An 18,046-nucleotide genomic window follows, 5' to 3' on the forward strand; every position below is an offset into this window, starting at 1 on the left:
GTTTCATGATGGCATGCTCACACAGGTTCTGGATGAAGGATGATGCTTACAAGCTTTCCAAGTCACCAATGGAGTGAAACAGGCCTGTGTAGTTGTTCCAGTGCTTTTTACCATGATGTTTGGTGATACTGTCAGACACCTTCAACAAGGACAAAAATGGTGTCAAGGTCAACTATCATACTAATGGGAAACTATTTAACTTGAAAATACTACAAGCCAAGAACAAAGTGGAGGAAGAGTTTGTTTGCAGTCACTTTATCGATTCTCTGCTGCTTGTGCTAATTTTAGCCTGAGAATCATCACCAACAGAGGTCCTCTACCAGCCAGCACTACACCATCCATATGTGGAGCCATTGGTCACAGTAAATGGAGAAATTTTGAATGCTGTGGATAAGTTTGCTTACCTTGGTAGTGTACTTTCCAGGGATGTACACATTGACAATGAGGTTGATGCATGAATGAGGTTGATGCATGAATGAGGTTGATGCATGCATTAGAGCTAGCTCGGTGTTTGGGAGACTCCAAAGAAAGTGTGGGAGAGAAGAGATATTAGGCTGTTACCACCCTGAAGGTCTACAAAGCCATTCATTGTGCTTACCTCATTGATGTATGCCTGTGAAACCTGGACAGTCTATCAACACCATGCCAGGAAACTGAACTGTTTCTGCTGGAATTGTCTTAGGAAGATTCTGAAGATCACCTGGCAAGATACAGTACTGGACACTGAGGTCCTTTCTAGAGCTGAATTGCCAAGCATTCAAACTCTTACTTTAGAAAGTGCAACTCAGATGGGCTGGCCATGTTGTATGAATGCTGAATGTATATTGGCCTAACCCTAAAAGACTGTTTTGTGAAGAACTCATACAAGGCAAGTGCTTACATGGTGGTCAGAAAAGTGGTACAAGGGCACTCACTCTCAAGGTCTCTCTGAAGAACTGGAAATAATTGTGAGACTTTGTATGCTAATCTACATGTGAGAGCTGGGCTGTGGGCACTAAAGAAGTAGTCTCTCATCCTTCTACACTTGTCTCCCCATTGTGACCAGTCTCTGACTAGTGGTGAGGACAGAGAGATGGAAGTGGAGGGGGGGTTTGTTAAATGATTTAGGGAGCCTCTGGAAGAGCTTAGGAGGAAATAGAATCTCTGAGGTGGGAAGGGACTAGCCCAATGTCACACAGTTATTAAGGGGGATCATAGTATATATGATCTGGCTCCTATAGATTAGAGGTCATCTGATCTCCTTTTAGAGAGGACAAAGCAGACCCAAAGAGGGCATGTGGCTTGTCCATTGTCATAGTTAGTAAAAGGGATCACAGTATGTTATCTGGTCAGGATATTTAGGATTAGCTCTAGAGTTGGAAGGGAACTCAAAGACCTTCTAGTGTGACCTCATTTATAGTGAGGAAAGTGAGTCCCAGGAACCTGAAGTGATTTGTCCAAGGACACATAGATAGGATCGTAGTCCTAAAGTGTAAGGCATCTCAGAGGCCACCTAGTATAATTCCTTTACTTTAAAGATGGGGAAACTGAGACCCAGGAAGGTTAAGGGATTTATCCAAAGGTCATTCCAGAGGTGATAGTTGAACCCAAATCCTCTGACTTTCTATGCAGCATTCTTCCCATTATACCATCTATGTCTTCAATCTTCCTCCCCAGACTTGTGTTATGCAAGACTGGGGACCCTGAAATGAGGGTCCTACCTCATTTTATGGAAGATGAAATCAAAACTCAGAGAAGGGAGGCGACTTCTTTAAATTCACAGGTAGTTAGAAGCAAAATTATTTATGTCCAGTGTGCCCTGCTGCTTTGTGTTTTGGTTATTTGTTTGTGTGATTCCTTCTGCTAACCTAGGAGCTCCTTGAAGAAAGGGACTGTGAATTATTTATCTTCATATCCCCAGCACCTTGGACAGTGCCTGTCTAGTTATTACTTCACTGTGACCTTAGGCAATGTACCACCTTTCTTTCAGCGCCTCAGTTTGCTTATCTGTGAACTAAAAGGGGTAGATGAGATGAGCTCTGAGGTCCTCTCCAACTCTCTGTGGTCCTAGAAATCGAACAGAATTGAATCTTTAACAGAAGACGGTAGAAAGCTTGGTACTAGGAGATCCATTTGCAGTGTGCAGAACAGAAGGACCAGGCTAGTCCCAAAGGGGTGATTTGAGGGTCCCTCAGAAGACCTCACCACAAAGATCCACCATGTTTCAAAACATTGAATTTACATCATATGTCAGGTGCCAAGCTTAGGTAGTGTGGATACAAACAAGAAGGCCTGCCCTCAAGAAGTTCACAGTCTAATGGGGTACCAATTGGGGATCACAGAAATTCACAAAATACAAGACAATGTATGAGAAGAGCCACAAGAAAGGAACAAATAATAATGTCATATTTCTATAGTGTTTCAAAATACTTCCATCCCAATGACCCTTGGAGATAGGTTTGTTGTTCTTATCTTACATATAAGGAGACTGATTTGTCCAGGGTTACCCAACTATTAAGCGTTCAAGGCAGGGTATGAACTCAATTCTTTTGATTCCAGGTTCAATGTTATTTCTACCATACTATGCTGCCTCATCAAGAAATATTGTTCTGGGAGCCCTTTGTTGCTGGACTTAGAGTCAGGAGAACTGGATTTGAACCTCAGCTCTGCCATTTAATTAGTTGTGTGACCATGGCAAGTAACTTTGCCTCTCTGCACTTCAGTTTCCTCATCTGTAAGGTGGAACAGTTACATTACCTAGCTACATGGCAAAGTGGATAGAGCACTGGGCTTGAGATCAGGAAGACTCATCTTCATGAGTTCAAATCCAGCCTCAGACACTTGCTAGCTGTGTGACGCTGGGCAAGTCACCTAACTCTGTTTGCCTTAGTATCTTCATCTGTAAAATGAGCTGGAGAAGGAAATGGTGAACCACTCCAGTATCTTTGCAAAAACTCTCATGGAGAGTTGGACATGACTGAAATAACTAAACTCCTGAGGTCATTGTGAGGAAAGTACTTTGTAAATCTTCAATATTCTGTACCTGTATATTATTATTATTTTCATCTCCCCACCCAGGTTGTTACAATGTGATTCAGTTCCCTCAGTTCAGTATCAGTCTCTTCCTTAAAGGCCTATTTTAAAATTTAAACCCTGAAAAAGGATGACTGGTAAGGGAGAGAAAACATCAAAGTCCCTCATACATCAGCATATCTCTTTTTAAATACTTTTTATTATAGGTTCAAGCAGTTTCAGCATAAGCCCTTCTACTAAAACAAAGTAAGTAATTAAGGACTACACAAAATCATGAACACAAGTATTTATAGTTGGACAAAGGGAAAATTCACATATGTATCCAATTTTGTTAAGACATGTACATGTATGTATGCTTGCATTTGCTTTCAATTTAAGTAAAACTTCTTTAATTACTGTCTTGTTCGGCTGAGTTCTTGCAAGGGAAAGCGTCCTTTGGAGAAATGTGAATGTGAAATTCTTGGAAATCTGTGTGGGGACAGTTTCCAAAGAGATTTATCATAGGTCCTCCAGGATAATTTGGTCTGTATCAGCAGGGACCATGAGGCCCCTGAGATGTATTGGTTACATTTTCGGGACCTACCTGATATCTTTGCTTTTCGTTTTCAATCTAGACTACTAATACCAGCATTGCAAAGCAGAATAGACCCTCCCCCCAAAACTGTAAGCATTATGTATTATGTAGTATGTATTATGTAAAAATGTCATAGCAGAATAGTGGAAACCTGGTTTTAGAATCAGAAAGACCTGTGTTTGAATTCCACCTCTAACATCTACTAACTGTATGACCATGGACAGTTACTTAATCTCCTAGTGACATGCTCAGTTCCCTAAGATTATTCCAAGGAAGTTGACTATCTGTATCAGTGAAGAAAATTTCCATACTTGGATTTCCCTACAAAGGAGAAATCACAGGTTTGAACCAAAAGAAAATTATATTATAGTAATATATATGCACATATATACATATATTTTAAGAAAACAATTATAATATTTTATTTTCTCATTTGTCCTATGTTCCCTTGATCTAGAATTCAAGGACCTTGGTTCAGTTCCCAACTTTTAATGTTTATGTATCTGTGTTATTTTGGGTTTTATTTCTTGCTTCTGGGCCTCTATTTCCTTACGTATAAAATGAGGACATTTGACTAGATGATTTCTGTCTCCCTGCCTGCTCTAAATTCCTTGATCCTTTGACCCCCTTTGATTCTTTTTCCATCTAGGCACTGAGCAGTTTTTATTGTTCATCATATACCAGATAGATTTTCTCCAGGGCAACAGTGAGTGTATAGGTGGGTGGGTGTTTGGGGAAAGTCAGCATGAACAGAGGAGTGTTCATAGGATTATAGAGTTAGAAGGGAATCTCAGAGCTCAGTTAGTCCAATTTCATCATTTTATAGATGGGGGAATTGAAACCCAGAGAAATTAGGTGACTTGTCCAAAGTCACACATCTAGGGTAGTGTCAGAGGAAGGATCTGAACCCTAGTATTCAGTGGGATCCTGAGAGAAGATATTTGAATGTGTGCTCCTAGGGAAAGACCCAATGATCCTCTATCCCTTGTCCCTTGACTGCCCCTCCCTTCACAAATGAGACAGGCACCCTCAAGAACCTGAAGGAATACAGGCATGCTGCCATAGGTGTTACTGTCCTTTCCTCCACCTCCACACCATGATAACCTGGCTACTCTCTGAACTTGGACAAAAATGATGCTTTAAAGCACAGCCTTGCATTCAAGTCCTTTCTGAGGATGCCAGGTGAGAAAGTAGTGGAGGGAGGTGTCTCATTCTGAGGGGTTTTTGGGGGTGGGGATTGTGAGTGGGAAATGGGAAATTGGAGGATTCTGGGTGAGAGAAGAGCCAGATGAACTTTCAAGGAAGATTATAGATTTAGAGCTGGAAGGAACACAGATTATAATTTCTTTTGGTCATATCTGTGATTATATCTGTGTGGGGAATTCCTGGAGTTAGAAACTCCTGACACTGATGCACACAAGTTACAGAATTACTATCTAAAAGAGCCCTTAGCATCAACACCTTTCTCCCGGAAATTTCTGCTTATGGTTCCTAATTCTGTCCTCTGGGGAAAAAAAAAAACAGAGCAAATCTGCTCAATCAATCACCAAACATTTCTTAAAATTCTTCTGATGTTCCACTCCTTGGTGATAGAAAAGAAAAAGCAACAACCATCCTTTGAACGCTTCAAAACTATTCTTATGTTACCGTAGTGCAGTGGAAAGAAAGCTCTAAAGTCAAAGGACCCAAGTTCAAATACCATCTCTGCTACTACCTGTGTGACCTTGGGCAAGTTACTTAACCTCTCTTGGCCTCATTTTCCTCATCTTTCAATACAGGGGGTTGGACTAGAAGATTCTGGAGGTCTTCTCCAACTCTAAACCTATGGCCCTGTGACTTGAATAATATCTGAGTGTCCTTGGGCACTTATCCTGGCTGGGTCTCAGTTTCCTCCTCTAGACAATGAAGGTATTGGACTCGGTGGCCACTGTGGTTAGATTTATGTCTCTCTTAAGTCTTCTCTTCAAGTTCATTATCCACAGTTTTTTCATTTGTTCTTTGTATAACATCGAGGCAAGTGGCTTTGATTACCAAGCATGTGCCCAGAAGGCTATTTGTTAATTGAGTCTTTGCAGAGTGTATCCTAACACATGAAGGGAGCTGGTTATTTATAGGAATCCTATGGTGACTCTTTTTTAACAGTCAAGAATCCTTCTGCCCCCTCCCCCAATTGACTTTTTCCTTTAGATCCAGATTTCAATATATTAGTTCAAACAGCTATCTCTATCTATACCCATCTATTTCTATATCTACAGCTATCTCTTCTACATCATGACTTTCCCTATCACAGTTTTGATATATCAAAGATTGGATAAGAAATTAAATGAGAATTTTGGGGGAGTTTTGGAGAAGCTGCAGATGACACATGAAGGGTAGCAGATGACACAGAAAACATTTAGAAACTCAGAAACGCATAAGATACATGGATATTATTGTATAATATCAACAGATTTTATCTTTTAATACCACAATAATTCATACTTCTCTGGTATGGAGGGAGGGCCAAAAATTTATGCAGATTTTTCTGGATCGAGGGGATGCTGCACTCCTAATCCCTACAATGTGGAAGGGATAACTGAATATGTATCTATATCCATATCCATATCTATCTGTCTATCTGTCTATCTATCTATCTATCTATCTATCTATCTATCTATCTATCTATCTATCTATCTATCTACCTATCTATCTGTCTACCTAAGTGGCCCTAAATATTGGAGGTAGCCTTGCAAATTCCCTTTTGCAGTTTGTACAAGCTCTTCACACCCTACCTGCCCCCATTGCAACCTTATCTCCTGAGCTCTCTCTCCACTCCAGTCAGGCCTCTGGCCTTTTTCTCTAATAAGGGACGTTATTGTCTTTACCTCTCCCAGCCCTCCATGAGATCCCATAGTTGACAGTGGTAGACCCATGGTGCAAGTGGAAAGAGAAGAAAATAGAAAGAAGGAAAAAGAATTGGGAATCATGGTGAGCAAGTTCAGAACTGGAAGCCAGGAGATTCAAGTTTGAACCTTGGCTCACTGCTAACTACCTGGTAATCTTAAATAAGCCCCATTCCCTCTCTGGGACTCAGTTTTCCCTTTTGTATAATGAAGATGTTGTATTCGATTCTCTCTTCCTGTTCTGATGGAGTGAGGTGGGACCAAGAGGAAGAATCACCAACCAAGGAACCTCCTGGAACCCTTGACACCACCCTCCTTGGCAGCACATTTCTGTAGCACAGCTTTTGCTCTTACCTCTCATTTAGGCTGTTCCATTTTCCCCACCTGGTACAGGCCCCTTGTCCTATAACTGTGTCATACCTTGAACTGTCCTTTATTAAGAAAACAAAGGTGCCCTTTCTGTTTGCCTTCTTCACAATTAGACTGGAAACTCTTGAGGGCAGAGGCTGGGGCTTCTCTTCTTTGAATATACCCATGGTAGAGTTCAGCAGAGTGTTCACTAAACATTTGCTGCGGCAGATCCTTACTGAATAATCACATCCTGGCTTTTAGGATTCATTGCAAGCCCAAATCATCCAGCAAGGCTTCCCTGAGCAGAGCAAACCGGGCACCAGGCACTGAGTGTGTTCATGGTTTGTGTCTTATCTGTGACTTGGCTATGTGTATTTCTTGATATAGGAGTGTGTGTGTGGTTGTTCTCTGATAGAATGTAAACTCCTTGAGGAGTTCATTTTTGTCTTTGTACCTATTACAAAATCTATTATTGCCACAGAGTGGCTGTTTAATGAATGCTTGTTGATGGATTGTTTGATATATGTTGTTGTTGTTCAGTTTTTTCAATTGTGTCTGACCCTCCACAACCCTATTTGGGATATTCTTGGCAAAGACACTAGAGTAGTTTGCCATTTCCTTCTCCAGCTCATTTTATAGATGAAGGAACTGAGGAAAACAGAGTTAAGTGACTTGCCCAGGGTCACACAGCTAGTAAGTGTCTGAGGTCAGATTTGAACTCATGAAGATGAGCCTTCCTGATTTCAAACTCAGTGCTCTATCCACTTCACCATCTAGCTGCCCTGATATAACTTGGGATACACACACGCAGAGAAATGTGTGTGTGTGCATGTGTGTAAATTAAGCACCATGTGTTTATTAAATGTCAAGTATTGTACTAGGTGTGGGGATATAAAAGTAAAAATCAAGCAATCCTTAGCCTCAAGTAGTTTATATCCTATAGGAGGGAAATAACATGAACCCAGACACATATATGCATATGCAAAGTAAAATTTTTTTTGGGGGGGAGGTACTAATAGCTTAGAGGGGGTTTGAAGCATTGTCTTATACAGGAGATGAACTTTAAGTTTTTAAGTTGAACTTTTAGAAATACCTGGGGAGTCTAACAGGTAGAGGTGAGGAGAGAACCTATTCCAAGCATGGGGGATGGGAGATGGCAGATGGAATGCCATGTGGAACAGCCAGAAGGCCAGTTTGACTGGACTATAGTGTGCATGAAGAGGAGTAGTGCATAATAGGACTAGAAAGGGAAGTTGGGACTAGGTTTTGAAGTGTTTTAAATGCTAGTCAAAGGATCCTGAATCTGATTCTAGGAACCATGGGGAGCCATGGAAGCTTATCGATTAAGGAAGCAGCATGGTTAGTCTGTGCTTTAGGAATATCCTTTTGGTGGCTGTGTGGAGAATGGATCCGAGTGGGCAGATATGAGGCAGAGAGAACAAGAAAAGGCTAGTAGAATAGTCCATGTGAAAGGTAATGAGGTGGGGAAAGGGGATTTATTAAAGAGCTGTTGTGGAGACAATCCACATGACTTGGCAACTGATTGCTTATGTAAAGGAGGAAGACTGAGGAGTGTAGAAAGACTATGAATACACATGTGTATGTACTTGAGAGTATGTATCCATGTGCCTTTGGGTCTGCGTCAGCATGCTTGCAGGTGTGTGGTGTGTGTACTTGAAGAGGCTTATGTCCAAAGGTGTATATGTGTGTTTGTGTGCGTGCATGCTCGAGTGAGCATGCCTGTGGACTTGTAAATGCATGGTAGGTATGGTGGGTGGGGGTCGAAGAGCCAGGAGGTGCAGTGTTATTGAAAGGTTGTGTGCCTGTAGATGTGTTTACCGACAAATGGTATGCTGTAAAGGTGTTAGTCACCTAGCATTTATTTATAAAGCCCCTACTATGTGCTAGACATTGTGCTAAGTGCTGAGATTACAAAGAAAGGCAAAAGACAGCCTTTTCTCTCAAAGATCTCAGTCTAATGAAGAAGGTAACATGCAAAGGACTATGTAAAAACACGATAAAAGATAGGAGAAAATCACGTGTGATGGTATTAGCATTAAGGAGGATTGGGAAAGTGGGAAAAACTGGGAAAAGCTTCTTGGTGAAGGTGGGGACTGTAGGTGTTTACCTCTGGGTATGTACATGTGTGTACATGTGTGTGTATATGAATGTGCCCCTGCTATATATAGCCTGGGAGACAAAATACCCACTCCCAGCTTCCTGAAATGCTGGTGTTTCTAAACAACCAAAGCCTTTCCCACCCAGCTCCTTAGAATTAACCCACTTTCTACTAGATCCTGAGCAGCCCAGCTGTCTGGGCAGCCTCCACAGCAGGACCTGAATTTGCTCCAGACAAGCCACAGTAGCTGTTCCTCTCCACTCAGGGAGAAGATATGGGTCACAAATGATCCTGGCAGACATTCTAATGTTCCATGAGGAGGGAGGAAGGGACGGAAAAGGGGACAAACTGAGTGTCCATATGCAGCTAGCTCAGGAAATCCTAATCCACTGTAAGAGCTGGGACCAGTGAGGTGCCAACATATTAGATTAGAAATTCAGTCCTGGGGCCCGCCTCTCAATTTCAGTGCTTCATGCCCTCGGGTGGCAGGAAATTAAGGTTGTGAAGCATCTGTTCTGTGTGCTATTGGATCCTTCTCCCAGCCTACCCCCTGGATTCCTAGGTTTCTCCCTTTCTGCTCTTTTCTCTCCCTCAGATCTCAAGTCCAGAAGTCACCTGACTCTGTCTGCTGGGGAACTGCCAGCACAGCCCTGCCCTCCTGACCTCTGCAAACAAGATCATCCTTATCTCAGTTTCCAGTCAGTCTCTTTCCTTCTGAACAGACTCCTTTTGTAAGCTGACTTTGGGAAGGGAAAACCATCCTTTTTCTGAGCAGATCCCCTCTAAGAATAAAACCCCAGCCAGAATACAAGTGCATCTGAATAACAGATATTCTGAACTGGGAGAAGGTTCAAGAGATAGTTACAGCCTCCAAATAGACTTGGGTGTTATCATCCCCCATTTTACAGATGCAACCAAAGGGCATCACTTGCCCAAGATAGCAAAGGACAGGGGTCTCAAGTATTCACTTTCTTTTTTGCATGCACCTACACAGGTGTATATGTCCCTTAATCTCTCTTTCTACTCCTAATGTAATCTGTTTCCTCTGCTTTTGAAGGTTCTTAAGTCTGGATTTCCCTGTTATTTCTCACACGTACACATCCCCACATCCTCCCACACCCCAGTCTCTATACTGAACCTTGCATCAGAGAAAGAAAAGGGTTGGAAATGGGAATGTAGCAATCACATGTTGCCCCAGGAGACTGAACCAGAACTCCTAAAACCTTGTTCAGGACCCTCATTGTGACATCTACTATCCAAGATACTCCAGTATAGGGAAGGTACCTATAGACTCATATAATTTCTAACCTCCTCATTTTACAGTGGAGGAAACTGAGGCCCAGAGAAGGGACAAACACTAGGTTTGGCTTCAGAATATCTTTGTTAAATTCCAGCTCTGCTTGACTACAGCTTGGGTGATCTTTGGAGAGTCTAGCACATAGCCCTTTGTTGTGGACGTAGTAGATATTTAATAAATGTTTGTGAAATTGAATTAAATTAGCCCCTTTGGGCTCCAGTTTTGTCATCTGCATAATAAAGGGGTTGGATTATATGATTTATGAACTCTCTTTCAGCTCAAATTTGACCACTTTATGATGCTCCTGTGATTTGCCCAAGGTTGTGAAAGTTAGTGGAACACGTCTCCTGAGGCCTATTTTCCCACTACGCTCTGCTGACATGTGAGAGATACCCTAGGTTACCTGGTGCAGAATAAATCCCTGAAGAGGAGTTAGGAGACCTGCATTCTAGCACCAAACTTATTAGACAAGCTGAAGCAGGTCATTTCTCTTATTTGTGTCTCTGTATCATCAGTTGTGAGATGGGAGAACGCTATCTGATGGACCAGTCTCATGGGTATCTGTGGGATTGATAACGTGGAAGATAACATGGAAGTTTGTCGAAAAGTTCAAAAGATGGTATAAATGCAAAATAGTATAATTGTCATTGTCATTGCTATGGAGGTGGTTGACTGCTAGAGGTTAAAATTTAGTTTGGAGGCTTGGAATATAAAGTGATGCTCCTTTGCCTTAGCCATAGATTTAGTCATAGTGAGGAAATTTGGGAAAAGGCGTAGATCAATGTAAAGTCCTATACTTGGGTCTAAACATTCAATGGCACAAGTATAAGTTGAGAAAGATGTGACTAGGCAGTAGTTTCTCTGAAAACATGTGTAGATATTAGTGACCAATATCCATAGTGTATGTTGGCAGCCAAAAAAAGAAAAAAAAAAGGCTAATACCATTTTAGGAGCAGAGCATCCAGGACCAGAAGGCTGACACACTTCACCTTACTTGGCCCTGGTCAGACCACCTCTCAAATATTGTATGTCTAGGTACTAAATTTTAGGAAGGAGACTAACAAGCTAAGGTGCTTCCAGAGCAGGGTGATAGGACTGGAGACTATGCCATATAAGGCACATACAAGATGCTTAGTGTGGAGAAGGAAAAAAAAAACCTTATGGGGAACATGACTGCTTGCTCCAAATGTTTCCCGTTATACAGAAGAGGCATTTGCAATGGTGCAATGTGTCTCCCCAGAGGCCAGAAGTAGGAATAGCAGAGAGAAGTTACTGAGGGGTAGATTTCAGTTTGTCCTCAGGAAAAGCTTCCTAAAACTTAAAGCCATCCTAAAGTGGAGGGTACTGCTTTGGGAGGTAATGAATGGAAATCTTGAAGCAAAAGCTGGAAAACCAGGTTCATTTGTAAAAGGGGATTTCTGCCCAGGTACAGGAGGGCTAGATGACCTCCCAACTGAGAGACTGTTATTCTGCCGTAGGGGAAGGGATACTGTGGTTTTCAGGCCGACTCCAGCTGTTCGTTGAAACCTTTCTCGGCTACCTCATTCCCCTTCTGTCAGCTTTCCCTTCCCAAGGGGAATTTGTCACAGTCTGGTGGGGAGGGGATGGGGGCGAGAAGGGGAAAGCTCTGAGAACTGACAGCAAGAGCTGATCTCCCAACCCCCTATCTAAGTGGGATTTTGTAACCCTGTGAACGATCCTGCCTGGAAGTAAGGAGTCTGATTTGAAAAGAAGCCAGGCACCGAGCAAGACAGGTAAATTTTCTATGGATTTGTCTGCGAGGCGGACAGACCAGCAAATCCCTCTATCACCCAAATAGCCTCACCTGGAAGTATTTCTTCCTTCAAACGTATTTGCTTCCTTCACTCTTCCTCAAGTCTATGTTCCCTAGATCTACGTAGCTCTCCCTCTCCCTTTGCCCTCCTCCACGAAAGACTTCCTTACAAAACTCAAGCCCGGAGCTGCAAAGTGGGGAGACGGGCTGGAATAAAGATTGTTATCCCTTACTAGACTCTAAATTCCTTGAAGGCAGGGACTATCTTATTTATCTGTGGATGCCCAGCACCGAGCCCAGTGCCTTGTACGTTGTAGATACTTCGTGGATATTTGTTTAATTGAATCCTGGGGGAGTGGGGGAAATCCCTCGACAGTCATTTATCCTGATCTGTTCTGATTTTGCTGGGAATATGAACACTCAGGGGAAGGGGCGAAGAGGAGAAAGGCGGGGGGTGGGGGAGGAATAATGGAAGGACGAAGAATAGAAATAGGAGGGGGAAGGGAGTAGGGGAAGGAAAAGAAGGTAGAGGGGGAAGTGTGTGAAAGGGGAAGAGAAGTCTTGATCTGGGCATCCCTGGACTCTCTCACCTATCTCCACCTTGGTTCTTGCGAAGAACCGCTGGGCAGAAGGGATCAGGGGCCAGGGGCCAGGCCGTGGAGGACAACTTCTGCAGGCAGCGGAACTGAGTCGCGCTCCCTGCTGAGTGTTCGGGCCCCTCCAGCCCCGGCTCCAACCCTCCCCGGAGACAGGCGCAGTGTCTGGCTCGGTTCCCCTTCACCTCGTCAGCCCCCCTCCACCCTGCCCCGCCTCCGCTCCGCTCCCCCCTCCTCCCGTCCTCACCTTCGCGACCCGAGGGAGCGGCGGGTCCGGCCGGCCGAGGAGGACCGCGGCTGGGGCTGGGGAGGCTGGGGTGGGGGGCGCCTCTCCTCCAACCCTCTTAGATGCTCCTCCGCCTCTGTGGCGCCGGCTCTAACTGCAGCTCCATCAGCTGCGCGGGCGGGAGGTGCCGGGGCTGGCCGGCTCCGATCTCTGGGGGGCTCGGAGGCAGGGGGCTGGGGGAGAAGGAAGGGTGCTTCGGGGAGTCAAGGGGGGGCTTCGGGGCGGGATCAAGGCGTAAACACCGAGCAACGTGACCGGAACTGGCGAGAGATCGGAGGGAGGGCAGAAGAGAAGGAGGAGGAGGAAGAGGAGGAGGGGTGATAGGGATAGACGAAGAAGAGAAGGGGGAGGGGACCGGGACCTGGGATAGACCGGGAGAGGGCGGGGAGGAGACTGGGGGCGGGGAGGGCCTGATGTTGACTGCGCCCGAGCCTGGTGCGGGATGCAAGGTTAAGGGAAGGGATGGGGGGGTGGGGGGATGTGCAGCAAGGCGAATTAAAGGAGTTACAGCCACTGGGGAGCAGAGAGTCAGAAAAGAGAGCCTGGTGGGCGACGGGAGTAGGAGGCCTCGGAGAAAAATGTGGGAGGAGTGGGGCCTGGGTGGGGGAAGCTAGAGAGGACTTCTTTAGGTCACAGAGAGAGTAAAGGGAAGGAAATGGATAGGGGTTGGGGAGAGGAGTCCTAGCTTTGGGACCTGGGCGGGGAGCGAGTACCCTACTGGGCCGGTGGCTTTTGGCACCACGGACAGCTCCCCAGAGCGCTAACTCCCCCTCTTCATTCCCTGTCCCCAACCCTGCTTCCACGCCCCGTCCCAGACCTTGGGGTTCTCGAAAGGCTGAAGGAGAAGTTCCAGAAGTAAAGTCCGGCTTATAGGCGATGAGCAGAGTTGATTTAAAAACATTAATTTAATAAATATTTCATGAGCGTCCATCGCGAATCAGTCTGCGGCTGAAGCACTATGGGGCATAGAGTCCTGCCTGGATGTCATGCAATTCAATATAGAATAGGACTGATTCAATTCGACAAACGCTCATCAATCACCTACTACGTGCCAGGCAAGTATTGTGTGCCTCGCACAAGTTCTGTGGATTCAAAGACAAAAATTAAAGTCTCTGTCCTCAAGAAACTTGCATTCCATTTGCGTTTAGGACATTGAAACAGATAAGTAAATAATACAGGATAATTTGAGGAGGATGAAAAAGATGTCTCTCTTGCAGATGGAAAGACCCAAGGTCTGGTTCCTCTTCAGCACTCTTCTAGGCCAACTTTTAGAGGAATCTCTCCCTTGGCTGCTTCTCCCCCTCTCGACGATGTTCAAGTCCCAACTCTAAAGGGAGCATTGTGGCAGCCCCTGGGAATGACATATCTGTAGGGGCAGGGAGAGTCACAGGCTATTACCAGCTGAGTGAACCCTCTGAAAAAAAATGGTGGGTTTTCTTTGACGCTTTCCCCCCATTCTCTCTTCTCTCCTTGAGTAGTTCTTTATCTTCTCCCTCTTCCTTCTGATAACTCTCCCTAGGAGTATCTACTTTTAATGATGGACTCTGGAAAATATAAACCTTCAAGATTTAAAGGAATGGAGCACTGATGGTGGAATGACAGGTGGTGGGTTAACTACCACTCTGAACAAGAGTGAACAGATCCCCCTAAAATTACTGCACTAAAGTTGTGACCTTCTTCACTTACAGGTAAGAGCAATCCTGACCAAGAAGGATAGAGAAATCATTCTTTGGAGGAGCCCACAGGGGACACTTCAGTCTCTCTTGAGACTAACCTGCTCCCATCTAAATGGCTTCAGACCCAGATTTCTGTGCTGACTATTATACACTAATATATTTCTGAGTTTTCCCATCAAGACTTGAATTTGGACTAGTATCTCCAGCAATGTAAATAGGTCCCTCTGAGATACCCATGCTATCTTGCCCAGTCCTCTTTGTGGACAACAGTCTCTGTTTCTATGAAGGAAGATGGGAGGGTAATTGTAAGAGGTGAAGTATGTGATCATGGGATCATAGAACCAGGCTCAGTTTTAGAAAACTTGTTTCCAGGAAAATGGAACTCATGACCTTGGTTTCATTAGAGTCATATTCTAACCTAATGGCAGACAATGTTAGAGCTGAGAGGGGCCTTAGATATCATGTAGTCCAAGCCTTTATTGTATGAAGAAGGAAACTGAGGTCCAGATAGATGAAATCATCTGAATAAGATCACTAAAGTGCTCAGTGACAAAATATGGACTAGAACCAGGCCTCCTGAGTTACCTTTACTTTTGGTGAGCATACCTTTTCCTTTTTAAAATGCCCTTCCTCACATATATGACCAGAGAATCATCAAAGAAGGTTATTTCTTGTGACATCTTTGAAAGAATCTGGAATAATTTTGGCCCATGGAGGGGAGACACCTTTTTGGAAGAGGCCTTTAAGGGATGTTTTGCTCTACCAAATCAAATGCTTTTCTAATTATCAATACACAATAAACACAGTGGGATATTATATCCTTCACACGTTTAAAACAACAACATGATAATAAAGATGTAGTTTACTGTGCAATATTGCTTGGGAAAAGACTGCTTGTTCAATACTAAAAATTCATGGAGGATGACTTTGATGCAGATAGAGATGATTTCAAAAAATATATATTACATAGAGAAAGTAGGTATATAACAAATTCTGTATGAAGCTATTAATGTTCTCTTGGAGTCCTTTTTCAGTATTATTGTAAGGTTCTGAGATTTTCCTGCACCCGTTGGGTATCTGACCATCCATTAGATATCTTGTGAATTCATCCTCAGTTCCCTCATAATTGTGTTGTCTCAAGCATGGATCTCTTCAAAGCACACCTCATTTGATCCAGTTACTTTCCCATTTTTATTCTCTTTAGGGCTATTTTTATAAACTCATTTGGAATTATGATGTTAGAGTCCAAATCAGAATTGACTATGCTTGATGGTGAAAGAGTTTGTTATAGAAATCTTTGCAGATTTTCCCATTTTTCTTCCTTTTGTTGTCTTTTCATTTTCATCCTTAAGTGCTCTTGGGTCTATAGTTTAGGGTACTACAAAGTTTTCTTTAAATTGTTTATATTTTCTTTGCTTTTTAATGCTTTCTTCAGAATCTTTCACCTATTCTTCTCAATAATGTTTTATGAACAAGTTTATATTATTTTATGAATAGATTTACATCCTAGTCTAGTGTTGTCTTTGGCTGCTACATATTTCATCTTTGCAAATAAGTGTGGTTTCTTTGTTTATGGTAATTTATTCATTTAATCATTTAAACTTCTGTATGAAACTATTAGGGGCTGTGTCTATGTTGTTTCTTCCATCCATTGCAAATAGCCACTTTGAATAGGTCAGGATTGATTGAGTTATTTCAAGAGCATGAAGTCTCTTTTTCATTATTCTAGCTTGATACTAATACTGATCTTTGCTCTAAACAAGTTGGTGATCTTACTATATACAGGTAACTGACTCAAGGCTGACTCCTACATAAATAACTAGTCATTTCCTGCCTGTTAAAATACATTCAATTTCATTTTGAGGGGCTATTTGCCATGCAGTCTGCTTACTGATCCTTTTCTTTTCTCAAAGAAATTATTCATCATTTATAGGCATAAAATTTTTGTGTTATTGACTGGACTTTGATTTCTCATTTCTTATGCCATATTTCTTTTCTTTTCTCTTAAAGGAGCTTCTATTTACCAGACCCTGTGCAAGGTACCAGTATTAGAGAAAACAGAGGGCACTCCCTCCAACAGAACAAATGGAAATCTACCCATGCCTTCTCATCCTGTGATACTTTTGTCCATCATACTCATCATGTTCACCCATAGATCTTTTCTGGAGGGTTTATGAAAGGATCTAATGTCCTGGAAGTTTCCCTCAAGGCCTTCTTGTATTTTGTGAATACCAGTGGAACTTAAATTATCTATCTCATTATTTTTTTCACATGACTGACCTCTCTCATTTTCCAACTATCCACTTTATATCCCTTCTGCCACTTACTGAGATTAAGTGATCACTGGAAATAAGCTGTATTTGTGCCTCTCATGTCTCCCTCCATTGCTCTTTGTATCAATGATGACTGATTACTTCAAAGTTTACAAAGCACTTTTTCTCACAACAACCTGGTGAAGAAAGTGGTAAGAGTTTTATTATCCCCATTTCACAGAAGAACAAACTGAGAAAGGTCATATATCTATGTTCTTCCTCATGCGTCTTGTAATAAGAAGGAAGGAAACACATTTATGAAGTGCTTGCTATGTGCTAGGCACTCTGTTAAGTGTTGGGATGCAAATTCAAGCAAAAAAAAAAGACAGGCTTTGCTTTCAAGTAGCTTACATTCTAATGGGAGATGACAACACACAAAAGAGAGGTAAAAACTGGGAGTACAGAGACAGCAAAATATGCAGGAAAATATTTCTTTGTTGATGTAGCCTGCCCACTCTTTCTCTCTCTTCCCCCCAATCTTAGGTCAGGAAATATAAGGCACATCTGAACGGCTTGAGATTACTGGTTACATCATCCTTTGGAATCCTCCCAGCAGGCCTATGATTTTCTGTAAATTATTACCCCAGTTTTACAGAAAAGAAAATTGAAACCCAGAGAAGTAAAGGGACTTGAACCATAGATAGGACTGAGGTCACAGGATCACAGATTTAGAGTCATCAAAAGGCTAAGTGATAGGGACAAGAGCATGCAAGAGGTAAATGGTTGTGAAAGATTCAAACCTAGGCTGACTCCAAACCTTGTACTCTTTTCACTGTACCACACTGTTCAGTAAGAAAGGAGAAGCTCAGAGAAGTATGTGCCTAATCCATAGTCACACAGCAAATCAGTAAATCTTAGAAACATAGAATTGTAGAGCCAGATAATACATTAGAAATGATCTAGTCCAGTTCTCAAATTCAAAACAAAATGAAGATCTTCCAAAGGGCTTTTGTTTATGTGTTATATGTATCAATATTTATCATATTAGAAATAAAAATGTCAGTATTATTATGAACCACTGTTCTGATCTCTCAAGCACTCTCTGAAACTGTCTCAGAGACAGAGGTCCTCTGATCAGATTTTAAGAACTGCTTCCAATCAGTTCATTTTTTAGAAGAGGGAACTGAGGTCTAGAGTGAGGAAGTGACTTGTCCAAGGTAACACAGC

At 42.8% G+C, this 18,046-nt stretch overlaps 1 protein-coding gene across 1 annotated transcript in view; it reads right to left on the bottom strand.

Moving 5' to 3' along the window:
• The window catches only part of CCDC92B (coiled-coil domain containing 92B), a 34,203-nt gene extending 21,229 nt beyond the window's left edge, over window positions 1-12,974 (bottom strand). The window contains exon 1 of the mRNA XM_072639988.1: window positions 12,853-12,974. The gene's annotated coding sequence lies outside the window, so the exon portion shown is untranslated. The remainder of the gene's footprint in view (window positions 1-12,852) is intronic.
• Between the last annotated feature and the right edge of the window lie 5,072 nt (window positions 12,975-18,046).

This window comes from Notamacropus eugenii, chromosome 2 (genome assembly GCF_028372415.1).
Source record: "Notamacropus eugenii isolate mMacEug1 chromosome 2, mMacEug1.pri_v2, whole genome shotgun sequence".
In the NCBI taxonomy this organism is placed as follows: Eukaryota; Metazoa; Chordata; class Mammalia; order Diprotodontia; family Macropodidae; genus Notamacropus; species Notamacropus eugenii.